The following is a 25561-nucleotide window of genomic DNA, read 5'->3' as shown; positions in this document are numbered from 1 at the left end:
AACCAATTTTGTGACATAGTCAGTGTAGACCAAGATGTAATATTTCTATCTAGATGAAGGATTAATTGGTCCCACAAAATCTAGGGCCCATTTCTCAAAAGGTTCTAAGACGATTTGGGGCTATAACGACATCTCATTTGATTGCAGTGGTTGGCCCATCCTTTGGAAACTATTGCATCCCTTCACAAACTTCTTAGCATCCTGAAATATTGTTGTCAGTAATTTGAAAGGACTTTGTATCTTGTCCGTTTGTCTGCGAAGTTCCCTTCACAAGGTTCCTCGTGACAAGCTTTAAGGATGTCAAAGACCTCATCTTCTCTACCACAACGTTTGATCTGGAAATTTGGTCCAGTGTGATAGAGGTTCCCATCTATCCAGGTATATGTAGCACTTTGTTGTATGATATTTCTTTTCTCCTTGGAGGAAAAATATTGTGGAAACTTCCCTGCAGTAAGATAATTGGCTATATCTACATACCAAGGTGAGTAAGTAGAAATAACAAAGAGATATTCATTCGGGAAAGAATTCTCAGTAGGAATGCAATTGTCATCAATAGTTAACCTCGAAAGAAAATCAACTACTACATTATATTTTCCAGGTTTATTGACAATTGTGATATAAAATTATTGTAACAACAATAACCAACGTGTGATCCTACCATTGGTAATTGGCTTATTCATTAAAAAATGAATGACAGCATGGTCAGTGTGTACAAATACTTGATACCTGGTGATATAATGTCGGAATTTATTGATGCCGTGTATGACTGCTAAGAACTCCTTCTCAGTCATTGTGTAGTTGAGCTCAGCTAGGGTTAGATTTTTGCTTATGTAGTAAATAGCATAAGGTTTCTTATCCTCCAGTTGGCCCAAAACAACACCTACAACAATATCATATGCATCTATAGCTATGTGAAATGACAATTCCCAATTAGGTCCTCGTAAGACCGGAGTTGCTAATACACAACATTTCAGCTTTAAAAAGGTTGCTCACACTTCCCTGTCCATAAAAAGTCGACATCCTTCATGAGCAAGGAAAATAATGGTGATGCAATTTTTGAAATTTTTTCTATAAATCTCCTATAATACCCTGCATGCCCCAAGAAACTACGTACCTCTTTTTGCATTTTGGGGGTTGGAATTTTTAGAATTACCTCTATTTTTACAGGGTCTACCTTGATTCCTTCAGCAGAAATGTAGTGTCCAAGCATGATCCCTTCAGTCATCATCATGTGACATTTTTCAGTGCTCAAAGCAACATTAGTCTGTACACACTGTTCCAACACTTTTTCCAGATTAACTAATGCTATTTCAAAAGCATCTCCATAAGGTGTAAAATCATCCATGAAGATTTCAAGGTAGTCATTCAACAAGTTAGAAAAAATTCCCAGTATTTCCCTTTGAAAGGTTGTTGGCGCATTACAGAGTCCAAAAGGAAGTACTTTGTATGCGAAGGTTCCCCAAGGGAAAGTAAAGGTTTTTTTATCCTGATCCTATGGGGCAATCTGTATTTGATTGTAGCCACTAAATCCATCCAAAAATGAAAATAATTTCTTTCTGGAAAGGGTATCAAGGACCTGATCTATAAATGGTAAAGGAAAGTGGTCCTTTTGAGTGGCCTTATTGAGTTATCTGTAATCTACACAGACTCTCCACTTGCCATTCTTTTTAGGAATGATGACAAGTGGCGACACCCACTAACTGTCAGATATCAGATAAATAAAATTAGCACTCAGGTGTTTTTGTAATTCTTCCTTCACCACCTTGTTTAGTGCAGGGTTCATGCAACATTGTGGTTCTCTAACTGGTTTGCAGCCTCCTTCAAATAAATACGGTGAGTGCATAGGTCAGTTTGGATCCCTTTCATATTCATATAGTCCCACTCAAATGCCTTTTTGTATTTCTATAACAACTGTAACAACAGTTGGTTTTACTCAACAGTAAGATTAGGTTTAATATTCAAAAACCTTCCAAGTTCTATCTCAATCGGACTGTTGTCAATATTCAGAGTGGTTCTCATTTGTTCAAAATCTATATCTTCCACCTCTTCTTCCTCATTCGAATTTTTGAAAGAAGTGATAGAAAGTGAGTTACTAATAAAACCATTAATGACATCATCTTTTGTCTCATCTTTGAAATACTAGGCTTTCCCTAGAGTGAGGAGTGGCAGGGAAAGATTTGACTTAGGCTCAAACTCATCCCACCAAGGGTTGTACACATCCACATTTGGTCTGGGGGGGGTAAAGATTAAGGTTATTTGTTGCTTGGCCATCCAAGATAACCATAGATCCAAATCTGTAGCCTATAAATGCATCTGCAATGACCAGCCAAGGTATCCCAAAGATCAAAGGATGTCCCCCCAAATTGGATTTGGGCTGTAAGATAAGAAAGTCAGCCAGATACCTCTAGGAAGCTATTGTAATCACTATATCCTCTAACACCCCCTTGAGTTTAACATGGGACCTGTCCGCTAATTGTCCCTGTAACCCAAGAGTGGTAAAGAGGTCCTTTGTCATTACATTAATGGCAGCCCCGAGATTGATCAACGTGTTAGATATGGGCTGATCATTAATGTAGACAGTAACCGTAGGATTTCCTGGATCATTATACTTAGTTAGAAGAGGCTGAGCAGACATTAATTCAAATAATTTCCCCATCACATGTATGGTGGCAGGGTCTTTAGGCTTCCTCCCAGGTTTCTTGATGCACAAATCTCTCATTGTTTTAGCATAAATAGGTACTTCTTTAAGGGCTTGTAGCAGAGGAATTCGTACATGTAGATTTTGCAACTCCCTAAGAAAATCAGATTTGGGCTATGAAGTCATCCCAGGTTCAGCCAATCTCTAAGGATACGGAGGGTCCTGAGTTATGACAGTCGAATCAGTTGTTACAGGTGTATCATCCTTTCCTGAGTTGGCTATTACAGCAGTAACAGTTCTTCGTGGGTTGGCTGTTACAAATGTAACAACTTCCTCTATATCAGCTTTTATAGGCACAGTAGCCACCTTAGAGCCTCCGACATCTCTTCTGGATGGTTCACATTCCTCCTCTGTAATGATAGGGGAGTGACTTGGTTTAATTACCTTGCCTGATCGCAATTGTATTTCATTAAGCCCCACGGGGGTAATAAGGTAGGTCTGGAAGGTAGTCGGAGCCTCTATGCCCTGAGCTGCTTTATTGTTCGGGTTTGGGTTAGGTTGCACAGGTAGTTGGGGTCGCACAGGCGGTGGAGGAGCAGGAGTTTGGAAAGGAGGTAACTGCAGTTGTTGTTGCATGGGTAATCCAGGTAAAGCTGAATTCTGGGAATTTCCTCTCCAGTTCTGATTCCAAGGATATGGTTGAGATTGAGGATATTGGATAGAGGGAGATGGAGACCACTGGTTCTAGGGTGAAGGAAATTGCACTGAAGAAGGAGCAGGATATTGCCATGGATATTGTTGAGTATTATATGCATTGTTCCACGAATTGAAAGAAGAAAAATATTGACACATACCATGAGGTTGTGGTTGCCATGGCCTCCTTTGTGCGATGAAATAAGAGGACGACAATTCCTCGCTTGACTCTCTAAGTACTGCCTTCAGTCTAGGAAGCTCCAGGCATTGCCTTGTCAAATGTTCCAACTCGCAAATATTACACAAGTTGATGTTGTTCAATTCGCATTTCCTCAAAGGATGTTTCTTTGGTAATTCGAACAGAACACAAGAAGAGGTGTGTCAGCTTCTGCTTGTGACTTCTTGATCTGTGCTTTCATTATCTGGGCAGAGAGAGTACTGAGGATACTGGTCTTGAAATTCTTGAACTAATTCCCAATGTCTGCTCTAGTTACTCCTTCTCCAACAAATTTTTATATTCAAGCAGAGGCATCTCAAATTGTGCTCCTCCCCTTAGACGATCCTCTAGAGCATCTTAGATAGAGCTTTACAATTTCAGCGAATGGTTCTTGCGATATATCCCCCTTCCCTAATAGGTTTAGGGTGTCAAGGCAGTCGTCCCTCATTCCTCTGATAAATATAGTCTTCAAGATTTCATGGTCTAAATCGCTATGTTTAGACCTCTGCAGATTATAGTGGAACTGTTCTACATAGTCTTCGAGGCTCTCATCCTCCTTCTATCTCATTCTAAATACCTCCTCCCTTAAGTCCCTGGTTCTGCAATATTCTTGGTACTTTGATAAGAATGTCTCCTTCATATCGTTCCATGTTCGAATAGAGGTGGAGCCCAGTCCCATGAACCATCTCAAGGCTGCCCCTTTTAAAGTAGCAGGAAATAATTTCAATTTTTGAGCATCTAAGGTATAATCATAACTTCTGCATAAGACATCAAACTCAAATAGAAAGGTGTCTGGATCTTCCATAGTCATCCCCTGGAAGGATGGTAAGGATGATAGAGGAATATTTTTCATAGGAGCTTCACCTCTGATATCCCCAATTGGGAACTCAAAAGTGGTGATAGTAGCATATGTTTTAGCATTGTTGTCATTGTTGTCCCCCATGACTAATCCTTCTAACCCTTGTTGTAATAGACGTCCTTCAAATTGTTCTTGTGATGGTCTTGCAGGTGTGATTAATGGCTCAGGTATCCTTGGGGCTGGTTGTTTCACTGCACTACCTGTATCTGGGAATTGATAAACCAACATGCGCTCTTCCGTCTCAAGTGTTTGATGTTCCCCCTCAGTTTCCCCTTGTCCCTCAGTCGTCAAGTTCTAGCTACTAGCTTCCCCCCCTGCTCTTGAATTGGATTCTTGATCTTGGGGTTGTGGGTGCTAGCTTTAGAATGATGTGGTCCCGAGATAGAGGAATCAGAGGTTTCTTCCCTTGCTATGGGAGTAACAGCTTTCTGTGGCCCTGTTTTCCTTGCATCTCTTTGAGAGTTGGACTGTTCTTTTTCTGCCTTAGAGATTAGTTCCTGGATAAATGTTTTCCTTCCCAAATCTACACTCTTCCTTTCCTTTTTACGACTCGTTTTTCCTATGACTAATTATAGTGGGGGTAGTTTTGGTATCTCTGTAATTCCTACAGTTGCACACATAACATAGTTACCGATCAAATGAGAAAGTGAACTAGTATCCGTATTTTTGAGGTAGCAAAAAATCATTTGATTTTGAAAAGTGGTGATGCCAGAATACACTTTTTTTTTAGCATATTTTTGGCATTTAAATTTTCTTATGTATCAAGTATGAACATTTTTTTTTTTTTTTTTTTTAATATTAGTGATTTTCACGCTGATTTTGAAAAGTGTTGATGCAAAATCAATACATTTTTTAAAATGTTAGTGATTTTCATGTTGATTTTGAAAAGTGTTGATGCAGCATCAACACATTTTTATAGAGGGCTTATTTTTGACACTTTAATTTTTTTTATGTATAAGTGTGAACATTTTTTTTTGTTAGTGATTTTCATCTTGATTTTGAAAAGTGTTGAGCATCAACCCTTTTTGTTTAGATGGCTTAGTTTTTACTCTTTAAATTTTCTACTGAATTAAGTGTGGATAATTTTTTTAAATGTTGGTGATTTTCATGTTAATAATAAAGCATAAAAATAAAAATTAAAAAACATGAAAAAAAACTAAAAAAAAAAAGCCTAAAAAAAACCAAAATTAACTTGTAAAAATACAAAAAATTGAATAAAAAATTAACGGAAAACAACAAAAAATTAATAAAAAAATATCAAAAAAATAAATAAAAAGTGATTTTTTCCGAAAAAAAAAAAATAGTACCAAAAAAAAATTAAAATAAAGAATTAAATAATATTTAAATTAAATGATTTAAATAAACAAAATTAAAAAAAAGAAGGCTTATTTTTTAAATTAAAATTATAAAAATAAAGAAATAACATAAAATTAAATTAAATTAAAAATAAAAAATAAAAAATTAAGAAATAACATAAAATTAAATTAGAAGAAAATAACAAAAATAAAAAATTAAATTATAAAAATTTAAAAACAAAATTATAAAAAAACATTAAAAAAATGTAAAAATAAAAAAAAAAAAATAAAAATTAAAAACATAAAAAAAAAATTAAATTTAAAAATAAAAATAAAAATAATTAAAAAAATTACAAAAATATATATTAAAAAAATTAATTTTAAAAAAATTGACCCCTCCCCCTCGCTCCGACCAACCCCAACCCCACCCTCTCACTCCACCCAACCCCAACTCCACCCTACTCCCCCTTGCCTCGCCCACCCCACCCCCCCTCCTCCCCTCTCCTCTCTCCCTCCTCCCCTCCACACTCCATCCACTCCCTCCCCGGCTCCCACCCCTACCCCGCGCCCTCTCCCTCACCCCACGACCCTCTCCACCTGCCCTCCCCGCTCGCCTGGACCCCTAGCCAGTGGCCAAGAGGCCAATTGGCTTGCGGCCTCTTGGCCTCTTGGTCGCTGGATGGGGGCTCGGGCGGGTGGGGACGGTCGAGTGGAGAGGGATAAGGGGGGAGTGGGTAGGATGTGGGGGAAAGGAGGGGGAGAGGAGAGGGGAAGACGGGGGTTGGGTGGCGGAGGGGAGGGGGAGCGAGGTGGGGTTGGTGTTGGGTGGAGCGAGGGGGTGGGGTTGGGGTTGGGTGGAGCGAGGGGGCGGGGTTGGGGTTGCGCGGAGCGATTGGGCCACCCCTCCCCAATCGCTCCACGCAACCCCAACCCCGCCCCCTCGCTCCACCCAACCCCAAACCCACCCCCTCGCTCCACCCAACCCCACCCCTCATTCCATATCTATATATATATATATATATAGATAGATATATATTAAAAAATAACAATTTAAAAAAACTTATTAAAAAAAATAAAAAATAAACAATGAAAATAAAAATAATTATATATATATATATATATATATATATATATATATAATATATATATATATATATATATATATATATATATATATATATATATATATATATATATATATATATATATATATATATATATTAAAAAAAGCAATTTTAAAAAAATTGACCCCTCCTCCTCGCTCTCCCTAACACAAACCCTACCCCGTCACTCCGCCCAACCCCAACTCCACCCTACTCCCCCTCGCCTCACCCACCCCGCTCCCCCTCCTCCCCTCTCCTCTCCCCCTCCTCCCCTTCACACCCCACCTGCTCCCTCCCCCTATCACTCCCCTCCCCTTCCCATCCCCCCTCTTCCACCCCCACGCCCCCCTCTCCCTCACCCCTCGACCCTCTCCACCCAACCCTCCCCGCCCGCCCGAGCCTCTAGCCAGCGGCCAAGAGGCCTAGCCTTGGCCATAGGCCAGGGGCTCGAGCAGGCGGGGAGGGTCGGGTGGAGAGGGCTTAGGGGTGAGGGAGAGGAGGGGGGCAGGGGAAGGGGGGGAGGGACGAGTGTGGGGGAGGGAGGGGGAGGGGAGGGTTGCGGGGAGGGAGCGGGTAGGCTAGGGAGGAGAGGAGGGGGGCAGGGGAAGGGGGGAGGGACGAGTGTGGGGGAGGGAGGGGGAGGGGAGGGTTGCGGGGAGGGAGCGGGTAGGCTAGGGAGGAGAGGAGGGGGGCAGGGGAAGGGGGGGAGGGACGAGTGTGGGGGAGGGAGGGGGAGGGGAGGCTTGCGGGGAGGGAGTGGGTAGGCTAGGGAGGAGAGGAGGGGGAGAAGCGAGGGGAGAAGGGGGGCTGGGGTGTCGGAGGTGAGGGGGAGCGGGGTTGGGTTGGGGTTAGGTGGAGTGAGGAGGTGGGGTTGGGGTTGGGTGGAGTGATTGGGGAGGGGTCAATTTTTTTAAAATTGTTTTTTTAATAATTTTTGTTTTTTTGTTTTTGTTTATAATTTAAATATTTTTTAATTTTAATTTTTTTAATGTTTTAATTTTTTTGTTTTAATTTTTTTAATTTTGTTTTCTAATTTTTTAATTGTTTTGAATTTATTTATTTTTTACTTTTGTTTTTTTTAATGTTTTTTATTTTTATTTTTTAATGTTTATAATTTATAATTTTATTTTTTTTCCGAAGAAAAAGCGAACTTTTTATTAAGGAAATAAAAAGTTACATTGCATATGTTGTGCATTTCTGTTGCTGCTGTTTGACTGCCCATGCAATCAAAAAACGTCCTACCTTCAGGAGGGACCATCTGATCTCAAAAAAAGACAGCTGAAAACAATATAGACCAGCTGCTTTAAACTGTCCAGCCATGTACCGTAACAACCCTTTCAAAAAGAGGGCAGTAAAAAACATCATAAAAGCAGGTCTCCTCATATGAGGAAAACAACCCTTACAAAAATAGATAAGTTCTGAGGTGTCCAAACAAACAGTTTTGTATCAAAATTTCCATTATAAAGTCTGTATAATAAGTATGACATAAAAACAAAAATGTTGTAAAGCTGTCACTGAGAAAAAGTATGAGGCGGCTGATCCGTTGTTTGAGTCTGTCCCTGGTTTTCTTCTACAATTTTCCAGTTTCCTAGATTCTGCTGCAAACCTTCCTTAGAAAGTTTGTCGGCTATATCATTTCTATCCCTGTAAATATGACATGAAGAGAAACTATTAAAGAAAGTTTTTAATACCAGCATTTCTTCCAACAATGGTTTCAGAATTTGATTTTTGCATGTACTTTTCCCATTGACCCAATTGATAACGTTAAGTGAGTCTCCAAAGATATGAATTGTGAAGATGTTCCTTTGAATGAGCCAACAGAGAAGAAGCTTCAAAGCTGACATTTCTGCAAAGTTGTTTGATCCTGTCCCTAGTCCGACTGAGGCTTTGAGGATATGGTTTACATTTACATGGATGACTCTTCCAGCTCCTGCCCTATTGTTCTGTGAGGCACCATCAAAAAAAGCCTAGGGAGTGCCCTCTTTAATGTGTACAGCTTTGTCTAGTCTTTGAGATTTGTTCTCCTCTGGTTCTGGGATACTCGAGTAGATAGAGACACTTTGGATTGCTGTGACAGCTACCGAAGTTTCCTTGTCCTGAAAAATGCTCCTGTTTCTAGCGATCCAAACCCCCCAACAGATAATGAGGGGTAGGTTCCACATATTCCCTTCTGGGTATTGTTGCCACCATTTTGCCCAAACCTCTGTTAGATTTTCACCTCCCCATTCAAACCTTTTGTTCATCAATTTCTCTGTCTCCCTCCATATCTTTTTGGTTTCTGAACATGTTAGGAAAAGATGGTTGATGGATTCCACTTCAGACTTGCGTAAGGTACATCTCCCTAGACCATGCATGTATCTTGACTGTAGGATGTCCCAAGTTGGTATTTTTCTTTTTAAAGTACACCAAAAGAAAAGTCTATCCTTTGCCGGACATTTGAGCTTCCATAAGTGCTTCGGCCACCATTCCGGAGTACCCCATCCTTTCCTAGACATGATGAATTTATATCCACTTTTTGGAGAGTAATTTCTGGTTTCTGCATGGGCCCAGATCAGCTAATCCATCCTGTCTTTTATTCTGACATTTGATCTAGAGATTTCTTGAGTATAAGGATTCCATTCATTCCACCATCTTTGCTCTAGTTCTAAATCTTCTCCATTTTTCCAAGCTTGTCCCCACATAGTTGAGTGACCAACTTTTTCCACCTGATTTAAGAAGATTATGCCTTTGATTTCTAAGTGCCTGATTAACCCTGGGGATAAAGCAAAATTTTCATTGCATCCTACCCACGGGTCCTTTCCTATCTTCAAATTCCTTCCATTCCCGATCTTCCATGCCAATCCTTGTTCGATTACTTTGAAGGACTCCACAGTTGCTTTCCATATCACCGAGACATTCTTCTTATTCTTTGCTGGGTTTCTAATCCATTCTTCTAAAGGAGCTGGGTCTATATATTTCCTTTTCACTACTCTTGTCCATAAATTTTCCATCTTTATAAGTCTCCAGCCAGATTTTGCAGCCAGCGAGAGGCTGAAGTCAGGAAGACTTTTTATCCCCCATCCTCCCCAATCTTTTGGCCTTGCCACTTTCTCCCAGGCAACCCATGGAAGGACAGAGTTCTCCTTTGAGCCAGCCCATAAAAATCTGCTACAAATTCTCCTTATTTTCTCCAAGATACCTTTAGGAACCCATGTTAATGTTGCCCAGTAGACTGGGATGGCCAGTAGTACTGATTTGATTAGTGTCAATCTCCCGGCTCTGGACAACCATTTGTAGCTCCAATGAGAGATTCTGGCTTCTATTTTGGCGATCAACCAGTTCCAATCCTCTTTCTTATATGCATTTGGTTTAAGCCAGAAACCTAGATACTTGAAAGGGGATTCCATATTACTCGTTTGATAAGGAAAGAGCGAATGCATCTGTGCATTTTCTTGTCTGTCTAGTCCTTCCACTATTAACTGAGATTTCCTGGAGTTTATCTGCATTCCAGTTGCTTTCAAGAACAGATCAAGAATGTTTTTTAATTCCTTTATTTCATTAGACTCTCCATTTGTGAAAACCAAAATGTCATCAACAAAAAGGAGATGAGAAATGTACAAGTTGATAGCTACTTCGAGACCTTTTACCTTGCCTTCCCTTTTGGCCTTTTGAATCAGCTGGCTTAACCCTTCTGCTACTAGAAGAAAAAGCAGAGGGGACAGGGGGCAGCCTTGCCTCAGTCCCCTCTGTCCTTTGAAAAATGGAGTGGCTGCACCATTGATGAGGACTGCATAGCTGACATTTGTAATACACCCCATGATCCAACTGATGAAATCTGTTTTGAAACCTAAATGAGTTAGAAGCAGACGGATATATATCCAATTTATCCGGTCATAAGCTTTGGATAAGTCGATTTTTATAACTGCACCCTTCTTATTCTTCTGCCTAACACTATGCAATACCTCCTGTGCTACACCGATAGCTTCATGTATTTGTCGTCCATTTAAAAACCCGAATTGTTCCATTGAAATGTGCCTAGACAAAATTGACTTTATTTTGATCGCGATCATCTTTGCAATAATCTTGTATATACTGTTGCATAATGAAATTGGTCTGAAGTCTTCAAAGGTTTTAGGAACTTCCTTCTTCGGGATGAGGGCTATAAATGTTGCATTGAAAGGACTATAAACCTCTCCTTTCTTCCTGGACTCTTCTACTACTTCAGTTATTTCTGCTCCAATCAGATCGAAGAAATGGAGAAAGAGTTCTATGGTCCATCCGTCCGGCCCAGGGCTTTTTTCTTTTGCCATAGATTTTATGACACTTTCAACTTCCTCCTTTGTAACTGGCCTTATCAGATCCTCTGCTTCTTCCTCCTCCACGTACCTTGGGAAACATTGCGCTGTTTTGATAACCTCGGCAATGGTGATTTCTCCTTGGTCTGCAAATAAGTTCTGGAAATGACTTTGCCCTAATGCTGACAGAGATTCAAATGTCTTTGCCTCCCTTCCTTCTTCATTTTTAAGGTTCCAGATAGTGTTTGCAGACTTCCTCCCTTTTGCGTAGTTGTGGAAAAAACTTGTGTTTTCATCCCCTGCTTTAAGCCATATCGCTCTGCTTTTGAGCCACCATTCCTCTTCTTTTGCCAGAAGGATTTGATTTTTGAGTTTCTCAAGGTGGAGGATCCTCTCTTTTGATTCCTGTGTTGTGTAACCGTCCTCCTCTATACTTTCCAGCTTTTGAAGTTCCTCACTTATCTGAGTTATCTCCTCGTTCTGTTTTACCTTCCTGTCCTTCGCCCATATTACAGTTTCTTTCTTCAGCCTTTTGAGGTTTTCCATGAACAGGAACCCTTTGTCCTCTGTGGTGCTAAAGTCAGGATGCCTCCAAGTTTCTTTAAATAATTTGATGTAGGAAGCTTCTTGCAGCCAAGATGCATTGAACTTGAAGGGTGTTGGCGGCTTTGGAGGAGGTTTAGAGAGTTCTAAGTAAACTGGAAAGTGATCTGAAGGCCCTCCCTCTTCAACCCATTGCCGAAACATTGGGATCGTGGAGGATAGATCTTCATAAATGAGGAATCGGTCCAGTCTTTTTACCACTCTTTCTTTTCCTACTCTCCTGTTCCTCCAGGTCAGCTTTAACTTAATAAGGTTAACATCAATTAGGTTGTTGGCGATTAAGAGATTTTGGAAGAAATCTGTCAGTGGATCTTCCCTAGCCGAAGGTCCCCAGGCCTCCGCTCTTCCTATTGAGAAGTTTAAGTCTCCACCCAGCACCATGTAGTTACTCTTCAGAGTCGAGTTTGACATCAGATCGTTCCAAAAGGCCATCCTCCCTTGACATGGCCCATATATGTTTAAGATTGTTAGAGGAAATTCGAATTCAGGGGATTGAATTTCCATACCCATCACCTGCTTCATGCCCCATTGGTTCCTTGTCTTAATTCTCCCTTCCCTATATCCAAACACCAGTCCACCTGAGTTTCCTTCTGAGTCCATAGCCGAGAATTTCCATCTTGGAAGGAGGGAATTTAGTACCGATTCTACTTCTGCTCCATTCCCTAAGGTCTCCTGAAGTAGAATGATATCTGATTTTGAATTCATGACCATCTCCCTGAGAGCCAGTTTTTTGGGTTTACTAGCCAAACCCCTGCAGTTCCATGATGTAAGAATCATTTCGGAACGTTTTCAAGGGCCTGCACCGCTCTAAGTGCCCTAGTGATTGACTGTTGCTTCCCATCTACCACATCATGTTTTGCTTTTATCTGGGCCATGGAGAGATTGGATTTCCTTCCCCTTTTTTTCTTTTCAGACTCAGAGGAGGGGACAGTCCTATACCACCCACAGTATCTAAGGGTTCCAGTTTGTTGTCCAGGGATCTAAGATTATATGGGCAAGTAGGATGATGGACCGGGGGGATAGGATTAGAGGAAACACCTTCACAATTCAGATCTAAGGAGGGGATTGCGGCCGAGATGATTTCAATGCAGTTTTCCACTGTGTTTTTTTCATGACTTTCAATAAATGCAATGATATTAGAAATGAAATTTTTTGAAGGAGATTCAGGGACCAGACAATCTTCATTTATTTGTGAATTGAGAATAGGGGAAAATTTTGGATCTAAGCACATACCCTTTGCGTCCTTGCTCTCGGTAGGATTTTGGGTTGCTGTCGTTTCCACAGTGGTCTCCATTATTGCTCTTGCGCCCTCGAGCTCGAGATCTTTGTCTACCCTTCTGAGCTGAGGATCTTGGATTACTGCATTCGGTGTCTACCCCCCCTGTTGATAATCCATCTCCATTTCTCCTTCTGTCTGGTGAACTGAGGCCTCCTTCCTCTGGAAATTCTGGTTGTGACGGGAAGCCTTCTCCAATTGCGCTAATGTCCTCTGGAATCGTCTCCATCGCCTTCCTAAGGGGCATTCCTTAGCCAAATGACCATAGACATGGCATCTATGGCACCTGAAGGGCAAATATTCATAGTCCAGGATCTGTTCAAAGACGAAATCTTTGTACTGGAGATTGATCTTCTCTGCTAGTCCTCCGCTTGGATTTAGGCTGACAAGGATCCGCGCCATAGCCTTATTCTGAGTTTGCTTGAAGGACATGTCCGCTTCCAGGAAAGTACCCAGCCTGTTCCCTATTGCCTTGAAAACTGATTCAACCCACAGGAAGGAAGGCAGCCCTGGTGCCCTCACCCAAACCGGAAAGACATCTGTTTTCTCATGAACAACATCGAACAACGGACTCCATTTTTTTAAAAGAACAGGGATGTTCCCGAAAGCCCAATTCTTTTCGACCACCCAATCGGCCGCCTCTTTATGCTCAAAACGCACCATGAACCAACCCTTTGCTAGGGTTGAAACCTCAAACTCTCTAATGAGGTCGGTTTGCCAATTTTGTTCCCCCATGCTTTAATGAAGTTGGAAGAGAATTTTTTTCCTCTCGCCCTGCTGACCAAGGTGCATTCAGCCACCTCTAGTGCCTCTTCAATCTGCACGTCCATGCCCAAAACCAGATTCCCTTACAAATCCTGCGAGTTGATTGGTCTCTGTTTTTTCCTTTTCTCCCCTTTTTTCCTTGTCCCGACGTCCTCCTCCCTTGATTCCTTGTTTTTCTCGTTCCTTTCTAGCTATTCCAGGCCGGGATTCAAGGGGGAAAGCCTTTGCTCGAAAGGGGCTAGAAGCGAATTGCTTATAGAGTTATTGAAAGGCTCTGCTAGGGATTGATTTTGTACCTGAGACCCCAATGCTGATCCAGAAGGGTTCTTTCGAGGGTTTGGAGGTCCTTCAGGCCCGTCTTCCCTCCGTCCTTCAATCCTTTTGGGACTGCCCTGACCTTTGGCTATAGATGCCCTAGTAATAGCCGAAACCCTTTCGAAACGTCCTTCGGTATTTTGCCCCGTGCTTGAACCAAAATTTACGATATCCTCTAAGCCTCCAGAGAGAACCGGGCCGATGGATGGGGGTTTCCCTTTGCTGCCTTGGAGGAATTGTCGAGGGCCTGCTGCATGCAACTCATTTCTACCCGCCTTGCTTGACTGCTGCAGATCATGGGATTCCTGGTAAATATAGTCATTCCCCTCCAACTTCTTGATCGAATGAAGAGAGGACTGGCTGATCCTTAGTGATTCCGGTGAAAGAGGGACTGAAACTAAAATTTCTGGTGCTCCAAAGTATCGTTCAATGTTCTGGGCTGTTGGGTCTTTCCCCCAGACCGATAGGATATCCTCCATTGTCGGGTCTAGGTCCACGAGTTCGTTTGGGTTAACCATGGTTACTGTGAGGGTTCATGAGGTTACTCGCCGTTCGTTTTTGTTGCCAGCACAATGATCCTGCCTCCTATCCTCAGTAAAACCCTTGTTACTGTGTTCAACGCTATGACTCCCAGCTGTCAACCCTGCGCTGATCCCAACCTCCAGCTGCCCTTCTTCCTGTCGCTATCCACCGGGTTGCTGGTCCTCGCTTCAACGCAAACCGGTATCCTTTGCTGTTTGCCCTAAGCCCTCGGCCTGGCTGGCCCTGGTTCCATCCTATGCACCTGCGTCCAAACCCTCGCCGGCTCCTCCATCGCTCCCTCCCTCTTCCTATTGTCAATAAATTCTTATAATTTTTATTTTTATTATTTTATAATTTAAATTTTATCATTAATATATATATATATATATATATATATATATATATATATATATATATATATATATATATATATATATATATATATATATATATATATTAATTTTTTTTTTAATTTAAATATTTTTTAATTTTAATTTTAAATTTTTTAATTGTTTTGAATTTATTTTATTTTTATTTTTATTTAATGTTATTTTTTTGGTAATCATTTAACCTTTATTTAAATGATGTTTTTTTTTAACTTAAAAAAATGGTTTTTTATTTATTTTTTCTTAAATTATATATATATTTTAATTTTTTTTATTAAATTTTTTCATTTTTTCAAGGTAATTCTGATTTTTTTTTTTTAAATATATGTTTTGATATTCAATTTATTTTTTGTCATGAGTTGTCCCCTTGCCACCCCTCGCCGGTTTGGTTTTTATTTTATTTTATTTATTTATTTATTTTTTTAAATTTTATTTGGTATGGTTAATTTTTTTTACATTTTATAGTTTTTTTTTATGTCATTATTTTATAGTTTTTATATTTGATTTTTTTTGTCATGTTTTTTTTTGTATGTTTTATTACTTGTTATTATTTTTATTTTTTATTTTTTTTCAATATTTGAAATTTTGTTTTCTTTTGTATTTTGTGTTTTTTTTCAATATTTGAATTTTTGCATTTCTATATATTTGTTATATTTGATTTTTTTTTGTTATGTTTTTTATGTTTTATTACATATTATTTTTTTTTTTCAATATTTGAGTTTTTGTTTTGTTATATATATATATATATATATATATATATATATATATTGTAGGGTCTGTGTCGATGCTTGTCTAGCGACCCAATCCCATTATTTGCAATTTGATAGTCGATTTTTAAATTTTTTTGCAATGTTTCAAGTTGTCTTAGGCTAAGATTTTAAAATCGCTATACATTTAACATTTAAAAAAAATTTAGTCTTGGTATAATAACTCTTTCATTCAAGGGTTCATTTTTTAAGTCTTTTAAGTCATAAATTTTTTCCATTATGTCATGCTTGAAATATTTTGAAAACTTGAGACTTTTTTGTAGTCATAATCTTAGGTTTTAATTGCATGGTTGAACAATTGTCAATATTTTAATGTTTTTCTAAGTCATGATATTTTATCTTTAATGCTATGGTCGAAAACAATTACAATTTCAAGGTTTTTTAGAGTCAAGATATTTTATCTTTAACAACATTGATTGAAATAGTTGGAATTATCAGGATTCGAGACATGATATTTTATTTTTAATATCATGTCCGAGAATTGTTGGAATTTTACAGTTTTTCAAAGTCCGGATATTTTCTCTTTAACTCCATTGCTAAAAAATGTCAAAATTGTAACCCGATTTTTTTCTTTGTTATTCTAGAATAAACAATTTTTTTAAGGGTGTTTTTTTCATCCATTTAAAAAAAAATGGTTTTTACTTTCATTTAAAAAAGAAGTTGAAAATTTACCCAAAAAAAACATTGTTCTCGCATAAACAATTTTCATTTCTGGGTTGTTTTTCATGTTTTTTTGGGGTTTTTGGGCTCGAGTACCCGCTTTGAGGTAATAGTTCTCGTTTCATCGGTAACTATGTTACATGGACCCTATGTGTATTAATTCACACCTTAAGTGTCTCAGTCTTCGACAGTGGTGAGCCCACCCAGGTATGTTAGAGCGATGCGCAGTTTCTTACCTCTTGTCTTACCGCCCAACGACTGAAGAGCTAAAGACACGCTAAACAAAACACCAAAATTCCCTAAGTGCCCCAGTGGTCACAATGGTGAGCCCACCCAGGTATGTTAGAGCGATGCGTAGGTTCTTACCTCTCGTCTTACCGCCCAACGATTGTGGACAAGGAACACTCAATCATCAAACAGACAACTTGGCTGACTGTATCATCAACTGCCATCCCCAACAACAATGCCAAAATGTAGTGTTGTTTTACTCACTCCTAAGTGACTGAGACTGCAACATTTAATTGTCATCCCAGGGTAGGTCTTGCTATTTCAGTGGAGTTCGCATTGTTTGTGTCGATACACTCCAACTAAGAATGAGAAAATGGAGAAAACATTAAAAGATGTTGTTGAACCAAATTGTTGAATCAAATCATTCTTGTAGAAATAAAAACACTCCACATAATTGAATCAAACTTTGCAACTATCAAACTAAGGGCGCGCCACGTAGTGACTAATATCTACTCCATCTAGTTACTACCATTTTGTTGATTAATTCAATGTAATAGCATAATATAAATTAGAACAGCAACAAATGTAATCACAATTTGTACAACAACAACAAGAAACCATAGAACAATTAGCGAAACTAGGATGTACACTACCTCTATCATTGCAGTCCCTACCAAAGAGGAGGGCCCTTCCTCCTTAGTAGGATGCAGGAATAACACAAAAGTAATTAACAAATTAGCTAAAGAGTAGTAACAACATCACTGTAATGATTAATATTAAAAATAATTCAGAGTTATAGAAGTAGAGTAACAATACTCTTCTATATGCCGTGTCCTTGTACATACGAAATTGAGTTTCTTTTATAGTTATTACATACCTGAAATTAGAAACAGACCAGTCATGAGAATCTCACGATTCTCATGCTGATAAAAAATAAAAGTAGTTACAACCTATTTCTAAATACAAATATACATTAGTTAGGATTGCAACCGCTTGGGTTTGTTGCTTCCAAAATAAACAATTCCTAATGCCGACAGCTGTTATGTGGAATAGTACCCACACTGGCTAGCTCCAGTGCAACAACATCTTGCAAATGAATAACGGTTCGGGATGTTATGACAATTACTGGCGACAACACCCTTGGTGTAACAACAGACCTTTATATTAGCCCGTAGTGTAACAACATCCTGTAACAACAACTTGTAACAACATACAAGGTGTAACAATGAACTGCTCTACCCTGCTATGTAGTTAATCAATGTTGTCTGTCTACTCCATAACCTTGTTCCCGTGAGCAACACCTGAAAAGGAGAAGAGCTTCCCAAAATAATCCTTCAATGCTCCCCTAGTTAGCCACAAAAAGGAATAAAGTATCGTATTATTCATTAAAATACGACAAAATAACATAACATTAAATATGTTATAAAAGTGAGAAAAAGGGGAATTAATCATATAAAGTTCATAGGCCTGGAGGATAAAAGGATCAAAACTGGGGAAAGAAGGTGCAAAAAATAGGTAAAAAGCTACACCCAACAACGATGTTGATCTTTCTTGCATGGATGACCTCATGCCTATACTTTCTACAACCAATGGGGAGGAAGTGAATAGTTTTTCTTCAAATTGGTCACATCGCTCAATTGTCTTGACTCTTTGCTTTTTATTGGCCTCAATTTTAGTGGATAGGGTGAAAGTGCAACTCATTGAATGTCAACCTCTACTCTTGATCTTGTTTCTCAAGTTTAATTCAACATGGAATCATCAAAATTCTAAAGCCCAATCTTCTATTGGTGTGAGTTGAACCACATAGATCTCTTGGTGGAAATGGAAAAACATTCCCAGAAAGACCTGAAGTATATCTGAATCGCTCAAAATAAATATTTTACCTATAACATGAAATGAATAATCTCCAACTTCAACATGCACATTTGGAAACAAATTGGTCCACCCCGTGGAAATTCTTATTTGTTATAGGCTAGAAATTCAAGTATTTAAAGCTTTGAAGCTTGCAAGACAATAGGTTCTCTACTCTTAAAAGTAGTTAGATCACTCTGTTAATTCTCATCCACATACTCTATCTGATTTAAATGTATAACATCAATGTGTTCCTCCCCCAAGTTGTAAAATAAGTCATTTCTAACACATATGGCTCATGAGAACAAGTCAGTAAATGAAAAAAAATAGATTTCTAAGTACCTACCAGAAATTACAAAGTACATCATTGACTAAACTAACTATAATAGAAATGAAAGACATGGATTGTATAAGAAATAAACATGAAAAATTGGGCAAGGAAGGGTACATAGGGGTTTGTAGAGTTCTTATGGGTGGTCCCTCCCCAAGGCACTCGGAGACCTAATAAAAATCCAACACTAGATACTTGGAAAGAAATATTATTTTTCCATAAATTTAAATAAGAAATGCACGAGACTGAATGAAAAGACTTATAGAGCTACAATGTATTAAAAGCGATGTTCTTTTTATTATCCATAGACATATCCTTGAGTCCCCTTATGATAACTCATGAGAACAAGTTAGTAAATGAAAAACATTAAATTTCTAAGTTCCTACAGGAAATTACAAAGTACATCATTAACTAAACTAACTATAGTAGAAATGAAATACATGGATAGTATAAGAAATAAACATGGAAAATGGGACACATAAGGGTACATAAGGGTTTGTTGAGTTCCTATGGTTGGGCCCTCCCCAAGGTGCTCCAAGACTTGATAAAAATCCAACACTAGCTACTTGGAAAGAAAGATTATTTTTCCATTAGTTTAAAACAAAAATACATAAGACTGAATGAAAAGAGTTATAGAGCTACAATATATTCAAAAAATGTTATTTTTCTTATCCATAGACATATCCTCAAGTCCCCTTATTATACAAAAAAGAATTTGGAACAACCTAGGTTGATTTCCCTCCAAAAATCCCTAAATTATTGGCAGATTGTCTCCTTCGATTTGTTGCATAGCCACATCTCATTCCCACCACCAATAAAGTCTAGATTCAAGCGATCCTAGAGGTTCACACTAGAAAATAATGGGAAAGGGTCCTTATCTTTATGGTAGGCTACTAGTAAGATGTTGGAATAAGATTTGTAGCTCTAAAAAGCCTATCCAAATTAATGTGTTAAGGCTACCAAAGGTCATGAAAATCATGGATATGATTAAATCACTTAAGCATTCACTCAACACAAGGAATAACATATAAATCATCAAAATGTGTAATGAAAAAGGCCAGGATTTCATGTTTTTCAAGGTGGTAGAGGATGTTCCCCAACAAGGGTGTGCAACGTGAAAAGCACGTGAGAGGTAGAAGGTAATGAAGTACGGGGCCAGGGTTCAAGTGACTCGAACTGGGCGAAATGACACATGTAGATGGAAAGGGAGATGCCCAACCTAAGTGGTCCGGATGGAGCCAAAGTGTTGAGAAGGTGGTTGAGTTTTATGTAAATTGTGATTTTTTATTTTTGTGATGCATGTGGATGTTGGGTATGGGAGTGAGGTTTAAAGGGACTGCGACAATTGAGTGTGCATATGCCTTTCACCTGTGCATGTTCGCTGGTCTGGGTGCAGCTGGGCCTGGAGGAACTGGTGAGGGATGGAATGAGTCTCTTGTGTGTCTGGTCTCAGGGAAAGTTATATTAGTGTGGGATCCAGGGGATAAGGATTGCAACCACATCTAAGCGGGTGTCGCCATTGACTTCTACATACAGAAATTTTTTCTTTGTTCAAGAGGTAAATGGGGTTTGGGTGTTAGCATTTTGTGTCGTTGTTTCAATTTACCCTCTTTTTCTTATTGGTGGTCTCTAGATTGTATAAATTACAGGTCCCCCTTGACCAACCTATTTTTTGGAGTCGGTGTCACTCTGAAACGATAGGGTTGGAGAGCCAGGTGGTTTTGGTTTCGGTGCATTTAGTGGAAGGCTTCCCCTTAGTGAGTTGGGGTATCAATACCAAGAAGTGGCACACATTACCTATCTATTTATTATGTGTTTGTTGGGTGGGGGTGGCCCCTCTCTTGGGCTAGCCTAAAGGCCGAAGTGGGCCATTTGTTGTGAACTTATCATAGACTATCGTCATGCTACGATAGAGAGGGAGGGCTAGGCAAGGAGTTGGTCGTCGTATTCAACCTGGGGATCAGGTCGAGTGAAAGGAGGAGCGTGCAGAGGAGGGTGCAGTGCCAGAGGGGGAGGTCGGTTAGTTTTGTGCACTGTTGCCAAGGAATGTGGTGCAACCGCTAACGCTGGCCTCTATTGTAGACCAATTGCATGATATACATGCTATTATAGACATTCTTTGTGAGCATAGGCATGATGATAGAAATTAGAGCATAACTTATATAAATGATATGCAATTCTCACAGGGAGAAACTATGGAACACCTCACTTTAGTTTGTCGCATCCAATGAAGGTATGATGAAAGGTCGGATGAAATTGAAGTGAGATTGGCTAATATTGATTATCATGTGCATGAGGGGAGAGTTCCTCATGTTGTCCTTGCAAATGATCAGGCACCAAACCCTCCAATATAATATGGTTGTTGTTGGTTTTTTTTTGTCTATCTCTTGGGAAATACAACTAGTATGTTTATGGGCGTCATGTAAAAAGTGGCTTTATATTTTCATATTTTGCTTCGTTATGCTAGCCAACAAATATAGTTGGAGTGAGGTCGGGATAGCAAAGAAATTTTGGCATCGATGTAATCAATTTTTGAGAAATTAATATAATCTTTCGTTTGACAAAAAAAAGGTGGCAAAGGACGTAGATGGGCCTCTTAAGCATACATTGCAAGGGCCGATCAAAGCTTCAACCATCATTGAAAGGGTTGTTTGGAAATGATCACTTTAGACAACTCACAAACATAGAAAATCCAATAGAAGAAAAAAATGATGCTCACATTCAGAATGATTACTTTGGCCTAATTGATATTATTGATTAGTTTTAAGGTGATTGAAAAGGGATCAGTTGATAAATTTTGGATAATTTATATTATAATGTTTTTCTTTTGAGATTTTTCATTGAGAATACATTTCTTTATTTTTTTTTTGTTTTATGTTTATTTATTTTAATATGTTCTATTCCATAATATATGGTTTAAGTTTAAATCAACTCGGGATTTCCTTTCTCTCTGATACCAAAGCTCAATCTCCCTAATTATGGGTTCACGTAGAATGGAAATCCTCTATCCTTCTTATGCTTGTAGGACCAAAAGAATTAGAATGGGAGAATGATTAAATCATGTGTATCCAACTTTATTAGAATGATATATGAAATCAAGGATGACCTTGTGTGGTCAATGAACCTAAGTAATAGTGATTTCACAATGAAACTTGGATGTTCTTCATAACTTGAATCCTTTTTTATAGAGAATTCAAAGTGGTGGTGGAGATATTTATGGAAGCCCCATTCCCCATTAAAAATTAAAATCACCCATGTCTTCCTCTAAACAACAAACTCCTTACCTCAAACATTGGGTTGAGAAGGGGCTAGATTGGCATGAATAGATGTCCTCTATGTAAAGTATTTGAAGAAATTATTTCTCATATTTCTATTTCATGTCCATATATAGTGCAAGTGTTTGGAAAGGTAGTCATTGAGCTCTATGCTCAATCTAGATGGACTCAGTAGATCCTGGCATATTATATGAAGGGTTGGAGTGGGGATAAATTTGTAGCCCAATTTGAAGAATTTATGTACATTCTATTCTATGGGATTTGGTGGGAAATAAATTCCAGTGTTTTCAATTCATGAGATATCCAAGTCAAAATTTTAGTTGTTTTGATTCTAAAGCTCTATAAATAATACAAAGTGGATCGAAAGTAGAAGAACAAGAGTAATCTAGTAATTCCTTCATTGGATTATGGTGTTCCATGGGTTTCTATGATGGAGCTTCTCAGGGCCACCCCTCTATTTGTAGGATCAATGTAGTTTTATATCATAGTCATTCTCACATCATGCATATTTGATATGCTATAGGTCGTGGGACTAATAATCAAGAAAAAATTGTAGCTTTAAGAATGCCCCTCTCTATTGCCTCCCTGAAAATATTAAAAAAATACAAATGATAAGGGACTCAAAATTGGTGATTGGTTTGACAAACAAGAAAGTTGAAGTTGAAAATATCTTCTTGCACTCTCTTCTTTAGGACATTCAAGAGACTATTCTTTCGTTTGAATGGTTATCTTTCAATTATGTGCTCAGAGATCTCAACGCAAAAGTAGATACTCTCTATAAGGAAGCTCTAGAGCTCCATGTTGGTTTGTTTTGGTAACACAATATTTGTGGATGGAGAAGAACATGAATCAATGGATTTCTACTTCAAATTTTTTCAACAATTAATGATTTGCAACAACTAATGTAATCTATTTTTGTTGGTATAGTTTATGTGATGTTTTATGCAAGTAAACAATTTTGTATATGAAGCTATAGTTCATATCTAACAAAGAAGAATTGAGGACCTAGATCCAATGCAATAATAGATGAGGTGTTATCCACAATAGTGGAGCAATAACAATGAGTTTTTGTTCTTTATAAAGATGGGCTCAAAAGCCATGATCTAATACATGACGATAACATGTCTATTCATCTTTTATGAATATAAATAATTTTAAAATTTTATTTTTCTTTATTTTTTATTGTTAATTATGACCATATAAAAATGGTTTAAATCATGAATTTGAAATAAATTAAATGATATATAAAAAACTTAATGTGGTTTAAAATGACATTTTTTTAATGTATTTTCCCCTTTGGTTCTTAAGATTGAAAAAAATGATAAAACAAGGAGAAAACACATTAAACAAAAAAATAAATATTTAAAAAAAAAAAATATGGAAAACATAACACTTAAAAAAATGACAATTTATAACTAAAAAGATAATGTCAAAACACTACTTTGAAAAATAGGGTGTTACCAGTAGCACTTTTTTTTGGAACAAAAGTAAAAATAACCATTAAATGCAAACTGTAAAAAAAAAGAACTCTAGAGATTTCTCATCAAGTTGGTAACTATGTTAATGTGGTTTTATGGAATACAATAATTATAGGACATGGATAAAATGGATAAGAGAAGGGAGTCCTCCAACTCTTTAAACACATGCAGATATTGGTTGATGTTCTATGGTACAACTTCTTGTGTTAGAGCCAGAAATTTCTTCTGTCGAGTATCTTTATTGCATTTGGATGGTGGGATGATATAGAAAATTTAAGAATGGTGATGAAATATAGGGAAGTGTGGAAAAAAATCAAATGTAGTTGGATTGAGATAACCAATAGCATATACATGTTTGTAGTAGAAGACAAATCACACAAAAAACCAAGAAAAATTATGAAATGTTTCCATAAGAACCTACAAAGAAATTAAAGTCTATAAGGTATATCATTGATAATAGAAGTTTTTAAATGATGATATGTATGAAAAATATAACACATTATTTGTTAGAATATCAAGGCATTGGACATTAAGTTAGAGTTTAATGCCTTTCTCTAAGGATCCTATATCAAACCCCCTTGTTTTTTTTTCAACAGAAGAAATTGTGGTTGGATCAACTCTCAGGTGTACATAGTCCTACCTGGGATTGGACCATGAGACCTGTGGGAACCAAACCTCCCCACCTAAATGTTGGACCACATCCTTAGGACTATGCATTTTAATCTACCCTACATTTGTTCATGTCTCTAGTGTGTGTGTGTATATATATTCTTAGGTAGGCACGTGCAACATTTAGATCCTTATTTGCAGCGTATCTTATTCAGCATTGGCACAAGCCTAGAGGCAGTCACCCACCCAACATGAATTAGGTAAAGGTATATGTCAGTTCCTACAAGGAAACCTAACACATGTGTAGGCTGAATTAATACGTATGAAAATGAATATTTTTAAACAATTGTGTAGTCCATGAAGAGGGCATGAGTTATTTTTTTGAAATCTTGGCAGTAATAACAATATATATGCAAGGAGCACTTGCACTAACTCATAATCCACCACACATATTCGTAGAATTATGACAAACCACATTAGTATCTTATATCAATTATACTTCATAAATTATTTTTCCTCTAGAGGGTTTTGGTCATTAGGTGTTTTCCTTGTGATGGCAAGATTTTATCTTGACAAGATTGGTATTTTGTTGGCATTACGAGATAAGTGTTGTCCTTGATGGCAAACCACACTGATGACAAATCATAGTGCAAAAGGTCAGCAGCAAGGAATTGATGATCAGACTATAAGAAGAAGAGAAAATTCATATACGCAGGTTCATTAAGCCCAAGTCGCGTATACACACAGGTTCATGAACGGAAAAGAGCGTACGTGTCGGAAAGCTTACTTTTGGTCCGTGGTAGTTAGTCCTCGGTACTTGAGCCTATGTTTTTGGACCAAAGTATCTCGACAGACGTGTTGATCCCTAGTATTGAGTTGATGGTATCGTTTTACTATGGTTTTGGACCGTGGTATTATGAAAGGCCTAAACCTATATAAGGAGAAGATCATTAGGCCAAAGAGGAAGTGTGAGTAATGAATATCTGATGAAGTGTGAGATCCAAATGCTGGTTATGGGTTGGTGATCTAAACCATGGTTTCACTCATGTGGAGGATGATGAACTATGGAACGAGATCTCAAGGCTTGGAATGATTATCTTCATCTATTGACGCATGTTTATTGTTATGATCTGGGTATGTTTTGATGTCTGGTATAGCTGCAGAATTATAAGTTAGGATTTGCAGATCTGTACGCAGGTTGTCTTTGGCAAAAGAGCGTATACAGGCAGGTTGGGTTTGTCCAAGTAGCGTATACAATGTGATGAATGATATTTGAAGATGAAGTTGGATCTGGTTACTGTTATGTTGTCTATGTTGTTGACAAGGTTTCAGTGATTCAGTATTGGGTGATTCATAGATTGATGATGCAGGTTGTTTTATGGATCCAATATGAAAATGTATGAAACGTGGTCCCGG

The 25561-nt window shown here is 38.2% G+C and overlaps 1 pseudogene; it reads left to right on the top strand.

The window, feature by feature from the left end:
• Window positions 1-14554: 14554 nt before the first annotated feature.
• The window catches only part of LOC149218558 (ras-related protein RABA1f pseudogene), a 51152-nt pseudogene continuing 40145 nt past the window's right edge, over window positions 14555-25561 (top strand).

Source organism: Pinus tabuliformis, chromosome Q, assembly GCF_031772625.1.
Source record: "Pinus tabuliformis cultivar Carrire ecotype Pingquan chromosome Q, CPIR1, whole genome shotgun sequence".
Classification (NCBI taxonomy): Eukaryota; Viridiplantae; Streptophyta; class Pinopsida; order Pinales; family Pinaceae; genus Pinus; species Pinus tabuliformis.
Note: the sequence above shows the minus strand (reverse complement) of the source record. Positions and strands in the feature narration are given on the sequence as shown.